Raw genomic sequence first — 16209 nt, 5'->3', positions numbered from 1 at the left:
TATATATATAATAGTAAAGGTAAGTATTGTTTTAATATTTTTATTTATTTATTTTTCAACAAATAATTATTTTGTTGTTAGTTCTAACATTATAAAGTCAGTAACTATGAACAATCGCTCAGTAAAAAAAAAACAAAAAAAAAAACTGTTTTTGAAAATACAGAAACGGTAACGTTCAGAAAAGTGTGGTTTGGCCTCTAGATGACGGTGTTTTATGCCTGCCGTCTGGATACTTGTATGGTCCCATTCAGACTCTTGAACATCAGCGGGAAGAGAAAATTTGCATAAACGCCCGTGTGCGCCAATGGGCTCGTCGATTGGGCGGGGCTAGCGGGTGGAGCCGCGGGAGGAGCGCAGTCTATGCGCCAGTGACTGCTGCTCACTGAATAACAAACGCAGAGATTATCAAAAATCCGTCCATTTCTCACGACCGTGTTTAAAATTTACGACCATTCGAAGCGCCTCAGGCCACGTGCATCTAATAGAGCGTCGGTTTCGCGAGGAATTCTGATGTAGAATAATCTTAAATAATTTTTCCCCCCATATTTCCTCTGGATTACACAAAAGGCGGCACGGACACTCATTGTAGTATCCTTCTATTCGGTAAGTCCCAATGGCAATCTGTGCTCTCATTTAACATGCATTATTTATAGTTTTAGGATATCATATAATACAGCTGAAGTGGTTTGGGATTGCATGTCTGCTCATATCTGTTTCATCAGATCCATATATGATAAAACATGAAGATATAAATAATGGAGTTATAGAGTTTTAAGGTATGATGGGGTTAAAAAAATAACATCAAGACTTCCTTTTCTGGATACACAAGAATGTAAGTGCGACTGAGTCCAGATGTTTCTGAACACACAGCATCATAAAACACAACCTATATGATAATAGCATGATCCAGTGTAAAATTATGTAACACTTAAGGTGTCTCTCCTGAGAGTGATATTATGCCTTTATTAGAAACGCATAGCCATCTTCATCAATAATTAGATGACTGTTTTTGATCAATAATGGTTAGGCCTTACACTGTGAGGAGTTTGTCAGAGCCCTCAATGAAATATGAGTACAGGACTGCAGTGTACAGATGCTTATAGACTATCACTATCAGCAACATAATAATCAGCATAGAATAATTAAATACACAAATAATATTAATTATCATTATATAATGTTTTTAGTTGATGTAGTCATACTTTAATGGATTGGCAAGCCTGTGCTGGCAAATCAAAATTATGTATACTAAAGTATTTTAAAGTAGTTCTTCTGTGGAACACAAAAGAAAATATTTACTGTTTTTGGCTATGCGATCCAAGTCAGTAAGGTCCAAAACCACATTGGAGTCTTCTGGCTTTAATGGATGAAGAAACAAACAAACATATTTTAGAGAAGAATGACATAGAATGATTACTGAATTTTCATTTTGGTGAAATATTCCTTTAAATCTTTTAAGTCTGGTGTGGTTTGCCAACATTACATTATATCATAAGACGTCAGTGTTACATCAAGTTTTACATCATTTTTTTATCATCCATTTAACTTGCTACAGTAATTTCTGGCATTTCTTCTCATGTGTTCAGAAGTTCAGCTCGATTCTTTTCATCAGTACTGCCGGATGTGACTTTGATCCCAGTTTGATTTTACTTAAACTAAGGTAGTATTTAATTATTATTTTTATTCTGGTTGTTGGAGCTTTTTACATTCTGACCTTTATATATTCTAATATAGTCAACTTATATCTTAATACATTTATTTAGTCAAATAAAATACTAATTCAGTCTTGAAATACACCTGAATTTTTGGTTGTATTGCGCTGCTAAACCCAAAATGCAAGCCTACATGGGCTAGTTTAAGAAATCTTGTTCAAGAGTATGAATCATTGTAGGCTATTTTCTATTCATTCCCCTAGTGTACAGTCTTCTTGGGCTGGTGTGAAAAACTGTAAGTACCCTGTAAGCAACTTTTCTTTGCTGCTCGTCACACTGACTTATTGGACTGCATGTGCATAACAGCTGAATGTTTTTTTTTTTAACTGTCCTGAGTGGGTACCGTCTGTTCCGCGTGTCTGTGGTGTAAGTCTGCGCCCCATTGTTATCCAGATGGATGAACAAGAGGACACAGCAGCTGAAACTACAATAGCATAAGGGCAAAGGGCAATCAGACGGCTGCCAGCTAAGCCGTGGCACTGGAGAAGGATGTCATTTCCTTTGTAATAATAAGGGTGTGACTTCTAAACAATGGACTACAATTCTGCGCCATACAGAGAGCAGTTGCTTGAAAAAGCCATTTCCGTTTTTTGCTGAGCCATTCTTCAATTGCAATGGGTGAATTGTGTCGAGAGATTTGTGTCTTTGTGATTTGGTTTATTTATTGTCATGTCTCATAATTTGACAAAGGGTTGTGGCTTATCTCATCACCAGGCCTTCATAATGTATCAAATGAAATGATCATCTTCTGGTCCACATGGTACCACAAGTGGCAGCAAGCTTGTGCTTTGTGCTTTGTGCTTGTGACTATTCATGTATTAGGATTTGATTTGCAATAAGAGTTACTTATGTAGCTATATGAATCTTTTGCCAGGAAAAACGAAAAACTTAGCAGGCATAACTTTGGAAAAAATTACTCCCAGTTTCCTCTGCATTTGTGTGGAAAGTCCTGGAGTCATTCAAAGCAATCACATCAAAGTGTGCATGGCATTCAGCTGTGAAAATCCAAGTAGTTTAGCTCAATTTCTAAGGTCGACCTTTACACGTCATGCACACGTTTGAGCGCTTGCTTTTAGACCTTACATTTTTCTCTGCGTTAAGAATATCATAACACATCCACTAGTACATGACTTTAAATTATGTATGTCTGCACTTAAATGGACTTTACAGTGAGATCTCAACTGGTAGTGATACAGCTCTTTACCTTCTGAGTGCTCATAATGGGTAATTTAGTGATGCTTGGCAATGTGCAAGGATTCTGCAAAGGAATCTGTTTAGGATCAAAATGTTCCTATTGAATTAAAGAGTGTAACACGTACTGTAGATCTAGACTTGCAGTTAGATCATTTCAATATTTAGATAAGTTCACTAAAGGCTGGCCCACACTAAAAGATTTTTAAATCTTTTAGATTTTCAAAATGTGAGAGACCACAAACATGATGATAAAAAAGTTTAGTTCCTATAGTGTGTGTATTGCCAAGACCGCACACCAAACACTAAAGCCAGGGGCAAGGTGTGATTCACGTGGAGATCATTGATGCTCCTATGGTCACAGCTTGCATCATGAGAGGAATAACGAGCCGAGCCGAATACGTTACGAGCACCTCCCGACCTCTCCATAATTTTCGGCCCGATTTTGACCAGTGAATATATATATAGGCTGTCCCATATTGCCAAATCATACACAACCACTTCGCATAGGCTAGATATGAATTTTATTATAGCCCAGTGGCTGCAACCCTATACATACACTGACACTGTACAGTTCACCATGGTCCATTTCTGTATATAGTAAAGAGTAGCCTATAAACTATATATTATCACATTTGAACCGCTTTAAAGGTTTTTGTTTTTTATTTTTTACATTTGTATCATTAGTTATTTTTGTAAGCTTAAACCCAATAGTTTAGTTTATAGTTTATTAATTTATAAGGCACATTTAAAAACAACAGATGTTGAAACCAAAGTGCTGTACAACAAATAAGGAACATCCTTAAAACATAATAAAATATCTAAAAAACCAATTGGACAAATGAAAATGACACACCCTTAAACTGAATTAAAATGTCTTCAAAGAGGATTAACACATAGAAACAGAAGGGGAAGATCTTATGGGAAAGGGAAGACTATTCCAGAGCCTATAGAGCAGCCACAGAAAATGCCCGGTCACCTTTAGTTTTAAGATGTGAACGAGGGACTGAGAGGAGAAATTGATTTGATTGAACATTTGAACTGAATTACACTTTTCAAACAGTAAATGTTGTTTTGGGGCTCTTTAATGTGGCTTAACGGATATGTGCAATACAAACATTTTTATACAAGTTAAATACATTTTTATATTCAATTAATCATTTAAATTTCCGGCAAAATGAAAACTTTTGGTTTTGGTGTTTCAGTAAAAAATGAATTTCGGTTCATCACTACTTAACATAAAGTTGTTGATTGTAAACAGTTTTATTAAGTTTTTTTGTGGGACCTGAAGTAACATCTCAAAATCAAAGGTAGAGACTCAGAGAGTTGATCGCATTTCAGAGTAGGTTTCATGTTGACCTTAACCACTATGGCACCTTCATCACTATTCATTTGTGGAGAACTGAGTAATTGTTCTTCTTTATACTGTTTTCTAAATGATGAGTAAATGACGATGGGAATCTCAATCAGTGGTTACAGGCCGGGTTACAGACTTGCGTGAAGGAAGGAGATAAAACTGAACACCGTAAGAATAGAGCAGCTTGTTTCAGCCATAAACAGAACCACTGCGGATGCTTTACAAGAGCTCATGCTCTGTGTTCTCATAGTCTTGCACTCTTGTAAAGCATCCGCAGCAGTCTCTGTGCTTACGTAAGAGAAAGCGAGTGAGAGAGCGAGAGCAACAGGGATAGAGAAACAGGAGATGGATAAAAGTAGTGGCGTTTCTCTGTTTGTGACAGAGAGAGCTCCCCTGTGTGGCACAACTTCAAAGTCAGGGACACCGCAATTACAAAAGGAAATGAAATTCCACACTGATTGCAGTGATGAGGCACTCTTAAAATATGAAGTAGCATCTCCTGTCTGATGCCTTTGTTATTTTTAGCATCCACATCCGAATGCCAGAAACAGCAGGGAACTGCTTGATTTTTTTTTTGCAGATGCATTGCTGTTAGCCTTTAATTCTATCCACAACACCCAGAAGATAAAAGCAAAGCAAATTTCACACCCTACAGTACAGATTCATGCTGTTAACTGTGCTGTGTTTCATAATGTAAGTCTTAGACAATCAGATTTGTATCTGAATGTAAAAAAAAAAACAGATTTATGTGATGTCGTTTCATTCCATTAAGGCAGCAGTGTGCAATTTTTGCACCATTTATGGCACCAAATGGAACTTCAAAAAGAATGTTTCCATAACGTACGGAAAGTATTCAGACCCCCTTAAATTTTTCACTCTTTGTTATATTGCAGCCATTTGCTAAAATCATTTAAGTTCATTTTTCAGCACCCCACATTGACAGAAAAACACAGAATTGTTGACATTTTTGCACATTTATTAAAAAAGAAAAACTGAAATATCACATGGTCCTAAGTATTCAGACCCTTTGCTCAGTATTTAGTAGAAGCACCCCTTTGATCTAATACAGCCATGAGTCTTTTTGGGAAAGATGCAACAAGTTTTTCACACCTGGATTTGGGTATCCTCTGCCATTCCTCCTTGCAGATCCTCTCCAGTTCTGTCAGGTTGGATGGTAAACGTTGGTGGACAGCCATTTTCAGGTCTCTCCAGAGATGCTCAATTGGGTTTAAGTCAGGGCTCTGGCTGGGCCATTCAAGAACAGTCACGGAGTTGTTGTGAAGCCACTCCTTCGTTATTTTAGCTGTGTGCTTAGGGTCATTGTCTTGTTGGAAGGTGGACCTTCGGCCCAGTCTGAGGTCCAGAGCACTCTGGAGAAGGTTTTCGTCCAGGATATCCCTGTACTTGGCCGCATTCATCTTTCCCTCGATTGCAACCAGTCGTCCTGTCCCTGCAGCTGAAAAACACCCCCACAGCATGATGCTGCCACCACCATGCTTCACTGTTGAGACTGTATTGGACAGGTGATGAGCAGTGCCTGGTTTTCTCCACACATACCGCTTAGAATTGAGGCCAAAAAGTTCTATCTTGGTCTCATCAGACCAGAGAATCTTATTTATCACCATCTTGGAGTCCTTCAGGTGTGCTTTCATGTGTCTTGCACTGAGGAGAGGCTTCCGTCGGGCCACTCTGCCATAAAGCCCCGACTGGTGGATGGCTGCAGTGATGGTTGACTTACTACAACTTTCTCCCATCTCCCGACTGCATCTCTGGAGCTCAGCCACAGTGATCTTTGGGTTCTTCTTTACCTCTCTCACCAAGGCTCTTCTCCCCCGATAGCTCAGTTTGGCCGGACGGCCAGCTCTAGGAAGGGTTCTGGTCGTCCCAAACGTCTTCCATTTAAAGAGCATCTTGCAGGTTAGAAGACCCAACAAGTCATTGTATAGAAAAATAATGTAGGAACTAGATTTTCTTTAAATTTTTTTTATAAATATGCTACAGTGGCTTCTGGAGTCGTTTTTGTGAGAAAATTTTACTTCCGCATCTGAAAATGGGCGTGACGGGCGTGACGTAGCACGAGGGAGAGCGGTCGATTCAAACAACAGGGAAAAATGGATCGCAATGACATTTCGGATGCTGAGGAAATTGTTGACGGACCACAGCCATACAATTATGAGCCTGCTAGGCTGCCAAGAGAGCAGGGACAGGCCAGGATTAATGTTAGACAGAACATAATGGAACTTACAATAACAGAAACTAAGCTTTGATCAGGCGTTTGTCATGCTCATTAATATCCGCCCAGACTAACGTTACGTGATATATAACTTAGCGGTTTCTCATCGAGAGACAGAGAGATATTTATTCCTGATAAATCTTTTGTTCCATAGGTGCTTGTGTGGGAAATGCGAGGCAATGTTTACAGCTGAGGAAAGTCAGTGTTGCAGGGAGGTGGATGCATACTGGGCCTTAGTGGAAAATGCCAAACTTCCATGGTTGCAGTTAGTGTTACTACAGTAAAGCCATGGTGAATGTTGCTGATCTGTGGACACTGGATAGTTCGTTCATTCATTGCACAATGTTTATTCCTGGTTTCCACGTCAGCGCTGTTTGATCCGTTAATAACGGAGAAATGTGAATATTTCCCACTAGATCTCGCAGCGATGTTATTACTTCAGTGGCGAATTCAAATGCTTTATTTACTGGATCTCGCAGTTACAGTGTTGCTTGATCAGGCTCGCGCTGCACTGGTCCAAACTGATAAACGGTCCACACAAACACAACGAGTAGCTCAGTTTCGTTCCGCTTACATTGCGTTTGCCAGTTGATGTTGTGCTCGCGCCTACATCCGGCGGGAGAACCAGAAGATGCGTGCACTGAAGGAACCGCACCAGCTCTGAGTCTCGCCCGGTTCTTACTTCGGTATCCCATGTTGAACTCCATCATATCGCCGGGACGATAATCCCACTAATAACGTGGATAATAACGCGATAATAACGCGGAAGAGAAATCCCGTCTCTTCACCTGCACAAACCGCACCCAGGCACGAAAGATAGCACCGTCCTTTTTCTTGTTAGGAAACCGGTGGACTCGATGTCCTGACAGGCTGGAGTTTTTGCAAGCTCCACAAACACAAAAATTTACCATGACGATGATAAATTGAAATACAAAAACTACTGAAAACACACTGACTCACGACCGCTCTTACTGAATACCAACCTACTCAGCACTGAGCTGCGGCAGAGCACAGCACACATCTCCCTCGTGTGACGTAAAATGACGCGATGTTGAAAAAAAGCGGTTTGTACGAGCAGGCAAAGAAACGCTCACTTTATCTACTAAATTGGTGTCCTTATGTCGTTTTAAACCATTTTAAATCCTGCATTATCTTTTCATATGGTATTTTCATACACGGTTATATATTCATTTAGATTTTTTTTTTTACATGCAAGATGCTCTTTAAGGATTATGGAGGCCACTGTGCTCTTAGGAACCTTAAGTGCAGCAGAATTTTTTTTGTAACCTTGGCCAGATCTGTGCCTTGCCACAATTCTGTCTCTGAGCTCTTCAGGCAGTTCCTTTGACCTCATGATTCTCATTTGCTCTGACATGCACTGTGAGCTGTAAGGTCTTATATAGACAGGTGTGTGGCTTTCCTAATCAAGTCCAATCAGTATAATCAAACACAGCTGGACTCAAATGAAGGCGTAGAACCATCTCAAGGATGATCAGAAGAAATGGACAGCACCTGAGTTAAAAATTTCTGTCAATGTGGGGTGCTGTGTGTACAATAATGAGGAATAAAAAATACCTTAAATGATTTTAGCAAATGGCTGCAATATAACAAAGAGTGAAAAATTTAAGGGGTCTGAATACTTTCCGTACCCACTGTATCTACTAATGCCTTAGTCATTATTCTTATATTAGATGTCTATGTGCATTGAGCTGGAATAGTGTTTTAATATCACAAAAAATACACACGGCAGCTTTAATATACCAAGATCACACCAAAAAACGTCATGCACCTTGATTGCCAAGATACTTACACAAACACTCGTCTGAAAGGTTAAAAGTATCACATGGCTGTGACTGGGGTAAAGGAGGCGTGGTTTGTGCCGCTCCAGCCCTGTGTAATTACTGTGACTCATGCCTAATGCTAACATAGACAAATGATGGAGGGTGTGGAAGCTTTTCCATCTTTGCCTATCCTGACATTCCCCTGTTTCCAATCCTCTCCTTTCCAAACATCTGCCAGAAGTCTTCAGCTGTTGAACAGATGTTGCAGATCCTCTCATCTGTAACCGAGGATCCCGCTGGAATGAGGTGGAGGAGGAAGAGTTGGAGGAAACAAACAAAATGCCCAGTCACTTTTACATTTTACTGTGTATTTTAGGCCAAATATGAAAATAAAAATGAGAATTGTGGTCCATAGAACAGGGATGCTTACAGTAATGCTGAGTGTTTGACGTATTACACATTATCAATGGCATCAAAATCAATGGCATCAGAGACCCTCCCTTTGATGAAATCTGACTCAAGTGGTCATGGTGTACAGTAGTAAATGGAGATCTGTCTCGTCTGACATGTGATCGTTTCACACGAGACGGATGTTGAGGTCAAGTTGTAATTGTTGTCGCTTTTTTCTTTTTGACTGATTTTATTATCCTTTCATGTGTCACCTATACCATTTCCACAAATAGTTGACTTAAAGTGGAAGGAAGGAATTTATGGAAAGTTAGATTCTATGTAAACACAGAACATGTCAACTTCTCGGGGAAGAATTTTGTAGTCAGAGTCAGACAGTGCGACTGTATAGCTGTGAAGACCTGAATGTCCAAAAATTCTATAGAACATCTACATTACAAAATAAAAAAAAAGAGAAAAATGCTATTTGTTATGCAGTTGAAACATGGCAGAATCAGAGAAGGTTGGATTCCGTAATTTCTTCCATGGTTTGCTAAGTCTCTTCTGTCAATCACGTTTTCTGTTTAGCCTCCTGCCCTCGATCAATACGTCTTGTGCGGAGCCCATATCATCTATTATTGCAGCATTTGCTCAATAATGGTGTAGTGGGTTTCACTCACTTTCACTTTTTCTTCAGTTTGAGTGAGGCTAGAAAATGAACGTATTCAATTCCACAAAGAATTTTCTGAACAAGATGTGCAGTGCACTTATTAGGGAGCTTAGAAATATATGAAATATGTTTTCTCATTTTTCTGTAGTGTATAAAGAGGTTTTTATGAGTAAAACTTGTGTTCAGTATTGTGAAAAGAAGCTGAATTGTTGGGGTGCTGTGACAAAGTGCATGTCCAGACCTTTTTTTCACCATTTAGTTATTTATTTATTTATTTTTACTAGCTTTTCTGATTAAAATTGTGAATGCAATTAAAATATATTATTTATTTTATATATAAAAAATAAAAAAAGCTCCAGGTTTGCTGTGTAGGGCTGCACAATTTTTATTATTACTACTACTAGTAAATATTATTGTAATATTTCACTGTAAAATAGACTAAATCAAGGATTTAAGCAAAGTATATAATAATAATAGCTTTTGCTGTTTTATATCAATTTAATCATTTAGCCCTTATATCCATCACTCCATCCTGAGTTTGACAATAGATCTGATTACTTGACTTTCACCCCAACCAGGAAACCTGTGCTTTCTGGGTTGCCAGGCCATACCTGGCCATAAGCCACAGCTAATGTTAGCCTGCTAGCTAGAAAAGCAAGAAGCACATTTCACAAGCTCTTTTTCAAAATCAATAAGCCTATATGCATTATGAAGTCTAGTGTTTTAGCTGTTTTCTTTTCAGCAGGGTATTCAGAATTTACAAACTGATTTGCTTTGCATGCTGCACAACGAAACACACCACACCCATGCATTGGAAAAGACAGATGATAGAAAACTGAGCCAGTTCTTCACTGATGATAATGGCAAGTCTAGCCAAGATGAGTGGGAATAATTTAAGTTGGAAAGAGTATTTAAAGCATGTTGTTAACTTAAAGGCAGGGTAGGTAGAAATGGTCTAAAAATTTTATTTTTCAAATTTGTTTAAACTTTATGTACATATCAATACATAATTAAAATGTAAGTACTCTGAAAAAGAAAGTATCAAAATCGAGGGTCTGTAGACCTCTCACGACTGTTTTAAAGACATCTCATTATTTCCATTCACTCCACCGCCTCATTTCTGTGCTTCTTCCAAAGCCACGCCCCCAAAACACATGAACGCGCGACTCCGACCGCTGAGCTAGAGGACGCATTATTTACCTGAGACAAGCGGAGGGGAAGGGGCATTTTTTTGCCTGGTTTGCCTTCACTAACTGCATATGCTGGTACTGTAAATTTAGATTGCTCTTTCTCTGCCATTGTTTTGGTATTCCTAGGTTCAGTGCCTTCTTCTTCTTCTTCGATAGATTTTATTGGCAGCTTGCAAACATAGTGCATTACCGCCATCTACTGGACGGAGGTGTGATCAGGTTCCGTGCCTCTCGCACTCCTCAAATCAAACGGTCGCGCGCAAGTGGGCAGGTGCTGTGTGGCAAAAGGGTGGTTGCCATGGTTGCGAGAGAGTGACAGTCGCCTAAGCCAATCCTTTGATTCGTCCCGAATCGAAATAATGAGCTGTGTTTAATACAGATTAAACGGTCTAGAGTCACTTGATTTTTATACTCTTTTTTTCAGAGTTCTTACATTTTAATTATGTATTGATATATATAGAAAGTTTTAACAAATTTGGATCTTTAATTTTTAATAAATCCTACCTACCCTGCCTTTAACTTGTTTACAACGAAACTTTGTATGTCCCTAAGAGTTTATGATGTTGACCTTTACCAGATCTTTCATGTTTTTTTTTGTTTGTTATGAGATATTTCAGAAAAAAAAATTAAAGTCTTTATATGGCCTCTAAATTGGATTTTTCGCTTTCGTTAGCCTGTATGCTAGCAGTTAAAGGTCCCATTCCATGGATTATTTTTATTATTTAATAATGTTTCCAGGGGTGCCCTTATAATGTTAGTATGTTTTTTAGATCAAAATGTTTTATAATTTAGAAATAAAAGGCATATTTCCTAGCCTGATTTCATTCCCTGGTTTGAACACTCTGTTTGAAGGGGCGTGTCTGCTGTGAGACTTCAGTGTAAACGCCCTCTGCTGTGATTGGCTGACATGCTTGCATATGAAATATCTGACATTACATGTGGAACTATCTGGAAAACTTTTACTATTACAGCTATTATACGTTTTTACTATTACAGCTATCTGGATTAACGAATTGTGAGACGTTTTTTAAGTATTTAGATCTATTTCAATCACATAAAAGGTTGCAGTGATGAGCACTGAGCAGATGACAGTCTGTTGATCGCGTGAAAGATCTTATCATTGCAACGCAGTTTCTGCACTATCACTAATGATTTCACCAATGCAAACATGAGGCATATAAATACAGTAAGAGCTTCGTTGTGCAGTGTAACAGCGTCATTGATTTCATAACGAGTTTTGGCAAGTGTCCAGATAAACTCGCGCTGTGTGATTGACAGCTTGAGCGATTGGAAAGGGATTGTTCTTTGATCGCTTTCTGTATATTAATCACAGTTTAAGTAAGATTATTTTCATCCTACTAAGAGAAACGACGTGAAGAGTGATCGCTACTTCCATATTAAATCACTACTTACCGCTTGCTGGAATATAGTTGAAATTGCCCCCTTCGTCAGTATGAAACGCTGAGAGAAGTCTGCTTGATATTATTCCAGGTTAGAAAAACAGTCCGTGGTGAAATGGACAGAGCAAACTAACAACTTCGAATTAAACTTTTGCGGTATCCGATTATAGATAAACATCAACCACGTCTGTTGACATTTCGCCATCAATACGCCTGTGTTCCTGTGGGCGGAGGTTACGGTTCTAGTGACATCATTAAAGCAGGATGTAGAGGGGTGTAGTCCAATCCAGCCGTTTTTTGTAGTCAACTTCTGTTAAATAAAATATCTCGCTTGGCATTGAACTTTGAGCTTTATAATTTTACAGATATTATTTATACTCTAACAACAACATTACACACTAACTAAAGGTTGAAACATGGGATCACATAGAACGGGACCTTTAACTTTTTTTCTGTTTAGATGCCAGGGTGAGGGCAAATGAAAAATTTTACCATTATGTAGTCTTAACTTTATTTTAATTTTTTGGTGTGTTTGTATGTGTTTGTGCACAAGTCCTGAAAAGTGAAGCCTAAGTGTCTCGAACGCCCCCAGGTGGTTTGTCAAAGTATAGGTCATAAACCTCGCCCTCTCCATGAAATTTAATGGGACGTGAGACAAACTAAACAATTAAATAACACTTTAAATAATTTTTTCCCAAAGATGGTATTTGTCATTTTATGTAGTTTTTATCACGCTGATGTAAGTGCAAGTGTTTGTTTTAAAAATAAATAAATTTGGTTTTAGTTAGTTATTTGATGCTATAAAAATTGACGTCATGATTGACCGCTCTGATTGACAGCTGAGGAAAGTTGTCACTGAGGCACCAACTGACTTTTTTCGGGAGGAGATTGGTGCTTTAATTTTAATTTCTACATTTCGATAACTGTTTATTTCGCACCGACATGAGTTGTTCTGCAGTAAACTGTACTAAACGACTCTGTGGGAGTGTGGGCGGAGCCTTGATACTTGATACTTGGGTCCCGAATCAGCGCAAGATGTCAGTGCCATATTGGGACATTGGCGGCTTCACTTTTCTACAATGGAAGAGAGTGGAGGTGTGACGTTCCATATATTTTTTTACAGTCTATGGTTTGTGTGTATATTTTTAATATAGTTGTGGAATCTGTTGAGGTTTATTAATTTATTAAGACTTTTTTTTTATGTTTTAAAGTACTTTACTGCAAAAGTACTTGAAATTCCAATCCCTATAGTATCTATTTTTGGTTGTCCTCGCAAATTATTTTAAAATCATCATATATACATTTTTATATAAATGATAGTGAAGTTTTCAGTGATTCAAATTTTCTTTTTGATGGAATATAAGAAATTTTTACTTGATGCGTTTTGTGAGTTTTGAGCTTCCTTTTAAGTAACAAGTGAAGATTCTTGAGTAACATTCAGTTAACAGTTTCAAAGAAAAAAGTCAGACCTCAAAGTCAGAGTCTAAAATATAAATATTCTTAATAGGGTCTGTATTCAGTTTGTTCATATCATAGGTGTACCTCAAGCTCAAGTACTCATTAGCAATCTTCAGTGCAGACTTCACTTGCAAATATATCCACTGTGAAACGGTGCCTGCAGGCTGTCATTGCAGAAGTCTGGAAACATGATGTAGTGTAATAAGAGCTCTACTGGAACTCTTTTTGAAAAATATAGTGAATATTCCTGTCCATGGTTCTCCGCTGTTTTACAGGACCGCAGTGCCTTCCTGCTCTGTGGATTGCCACTTTAGCTTCCATTATAGGATTCTTATAGACCATAAGAGGACCTCTGCAGACTTCAAATGGTTAAGTGAGATGTGTCTATCAATAGAGCAAAGCCTTTGCGAGCAGTGAACATAACATAGAGGTTTACGAGTAGGCTGGATAGATGCTGGGATCAATAGTTTCACTTTGTAAATGTTTTAACAGCTTTTAATGCTAAAATAAAAGAATCATTTAGGTAATACAGTGACATGCATTATGGATTTAAGGCAGATGGTCTCAGAAGGGGGGCAATGCATAGCATATGACACTTTTACACAGCAAATGTGTTCTCTCTCTCATAGTAGTGCATTGTGAATTCTTTGTTTTATTTTAGAATTCAGATTGTGTCAGAGTCTGTCTGACTAGTGGAGATTTCTCCACTAGTGAGACCAATGGATATTTCTTTGGATTTATTGGTATTGATTGATAGTAGTATACAATATACACTGATGAGCCAAAACATTATGACCAGTCACAGGTAAAGCGATTAAGTGAATATTGTTGATCATCACCTAACTAGGCCACATATTAAGATCTGAGTCGATAAGATGGTAAGAAAAGACCAGTTCTTGTAATCAACATGTTGGATGCACGAGAAATGGGCAAGAATAAAGATCTGGGCGACTTTGACAAGGGCCAAATTGATATGGCAAGGTGACTGAGTCAGAGTATCTCTGAAACAGCAAGGCTTGTGGGTTGCTCCTGGTCAGTAGTGGTGAGAATCTACCAACAGTGATCCCAGGAAAGACAAACCACAAACCAGCGACAGGGTGTTGGGCGCCCAAGGCTCATCGATGCACGAGGGGAACGGAGGCTATCTCGTCTCATCCGAGCCAAAAGAAGATCTACTGTGGCACAATTCTCACAAAATCTGAATGATGGTTATGGGAGAAATGCATCACGACACACAGTGTATTGCACTCTCTGTATGGGGCTACATACAGACCAATCAGAGTGCATGATGACCCCAGTCCGCCATTGAAAGCTCCAACAATGGGCACGTGAGCGTTGCAACTGGACCCTAGAGAAGTGGAAGAAGGTTGTCTGGTCCGACAAGTCCCGTTTTCTTTTACATCACTTGGACGGCTGTGCACATGTGTGCCGTTTACCTGGGGAAGTGATGGCACCAGAATGCACTGTGGGGCGATGACAAGCCGGTGGAAGGAGTGTGATGCACTAGGCAATGTTCTGCGGAGCAACCCTGGGTCCTGCCAGTCTTGTGGACGTAACTTTGACACATGCCACCTACCTAAACATTGTTGCAGACCAAGTACAGCACTTCATGACAATCGTGTTCCCTGGTGGAAGTGGACCTTTCAGCAGGATAATGCATAATGCACACTGCACACATTGTACAGGAATGGCTTGAGGAACACGAAGAAGACTTTAAGGTGTTGCTCTGGCCTCCAAATTCCCCGGATCTCAATCCAATTTAGCATCTGTGGGATGTGCTTGACCAACAAGTTCAATTCACTCCGGCTTCATCTCGTAACCTACAGGACTTGAATGATCTGCTGCTAATGTCTTGGTGCCAAATACGGATACCAGAGGACACATTCAGGGGTCTTGCAGAGTCCATGTCTCGGCGGGTCGACACTGTATAACAGTATATTTGGCAGGTGGTCGTAATGTTTTGGCTCATCGGTGTTTATTGATACCAATCATATTGATGGATATTTAAAAGCCAATATTGGATGCTGAATTGTCCTTTGCTCTATTTTTACGTTTAGATTACCTTTGCCGTCATTTAACACTGACGTAAAGTTGATCTTTAAAAACTCTAAAAATAATTTAACAGTGTTAAATGTAATTTTTTTTGCAAAGTTTAGGAAGAATATCAATTTGTCATCCCTATATTCACTAAAACATTATTTTAATGTTTTTGAAAGAAGTCTCTTATGCTCACCAAGGCTGCATTTATTTGATCACTTTGATCAAAACTATAGTAAAAGCAGTAATATCAAAGTATTATTACAATTAAAAAAACAAACTATTTTAATATATTTCAAAATGTAATTTATTCCTGTGATGGTGAAGCTGAATTTTCAGCAGCCATTACTCCAGTCTCCAGTGTCACATGATCCTTTAAAGAACAGTAAATGTACATATTGCTCAAAAAAGTGTACCATCCATTTGACAAGGCTGTTTTGAAGTACTAGCCAGACTGACCACCTTTGTAATTCAGGCAGTCGGACACTGTTGGCAATGCAGATCTCAAAATGATCTCTATTGGTTTGTCACTATCTACCTCTACTTTAGAGTCTGAATGCTTTGGGGTCCAGAGCCATTTAATGTGAGGCACTGGATCCATTTGTAAAGCACTTAATCATCCCACAGAGAGAAGCAGCAGATCACTTAGAAGTGAGCCATGTAAGGGTCCTAAGATTTGGACACTGTGTGGACACCCTCCCCCAAACTCACTGAAACCCCCTAACTCCTCCCTCATACAGCTGGCTGTGTTTGGTCAGGGAGCGGAGCGGGACGGGGGGAGGGGGTCAGTGGA

The 16209-nt window shown here is 39.0% G+C and overlaps 1 protein-coding gene across 1 annotated transcript in view; it reads left to right on the top strand.

Moving 5' to 3' along the window:
- Window positions 1–397: 397 nt before the first annotated feature.
- numbl (NUMB like endocytic adaptor protein) overlaps window positions 398–16209 on the top strand; it is a 54461-nt gene continuing 38649 nt past the window's right edge. Inside the window, exon 1 of the mRNA XM_084419932.1 lies at window positions 398–603. The gene's annotated coding sequence lies outside the window, so the exon portion shown is untranslated. The remainder of the gene's footprint in view (window positions 604–16209) is intronic.

The sequence above is a fragment of the Rutilus rutilus genome (assembly GCF_951802725.1).
Source record: "Rutilus rutilus genome assembly, chromosome: 9".
NCBI classification, from domain to species: domain Eukaryota; kingdom Metazoa; phylum Chordata; class Actinopteri; order Cypriniformes; family Leuciscidae; genus Rutilus; species Rutilus rutilus.
This window is presented reverse-complemented; position numbering and strand designations above follow the sequence as displayed.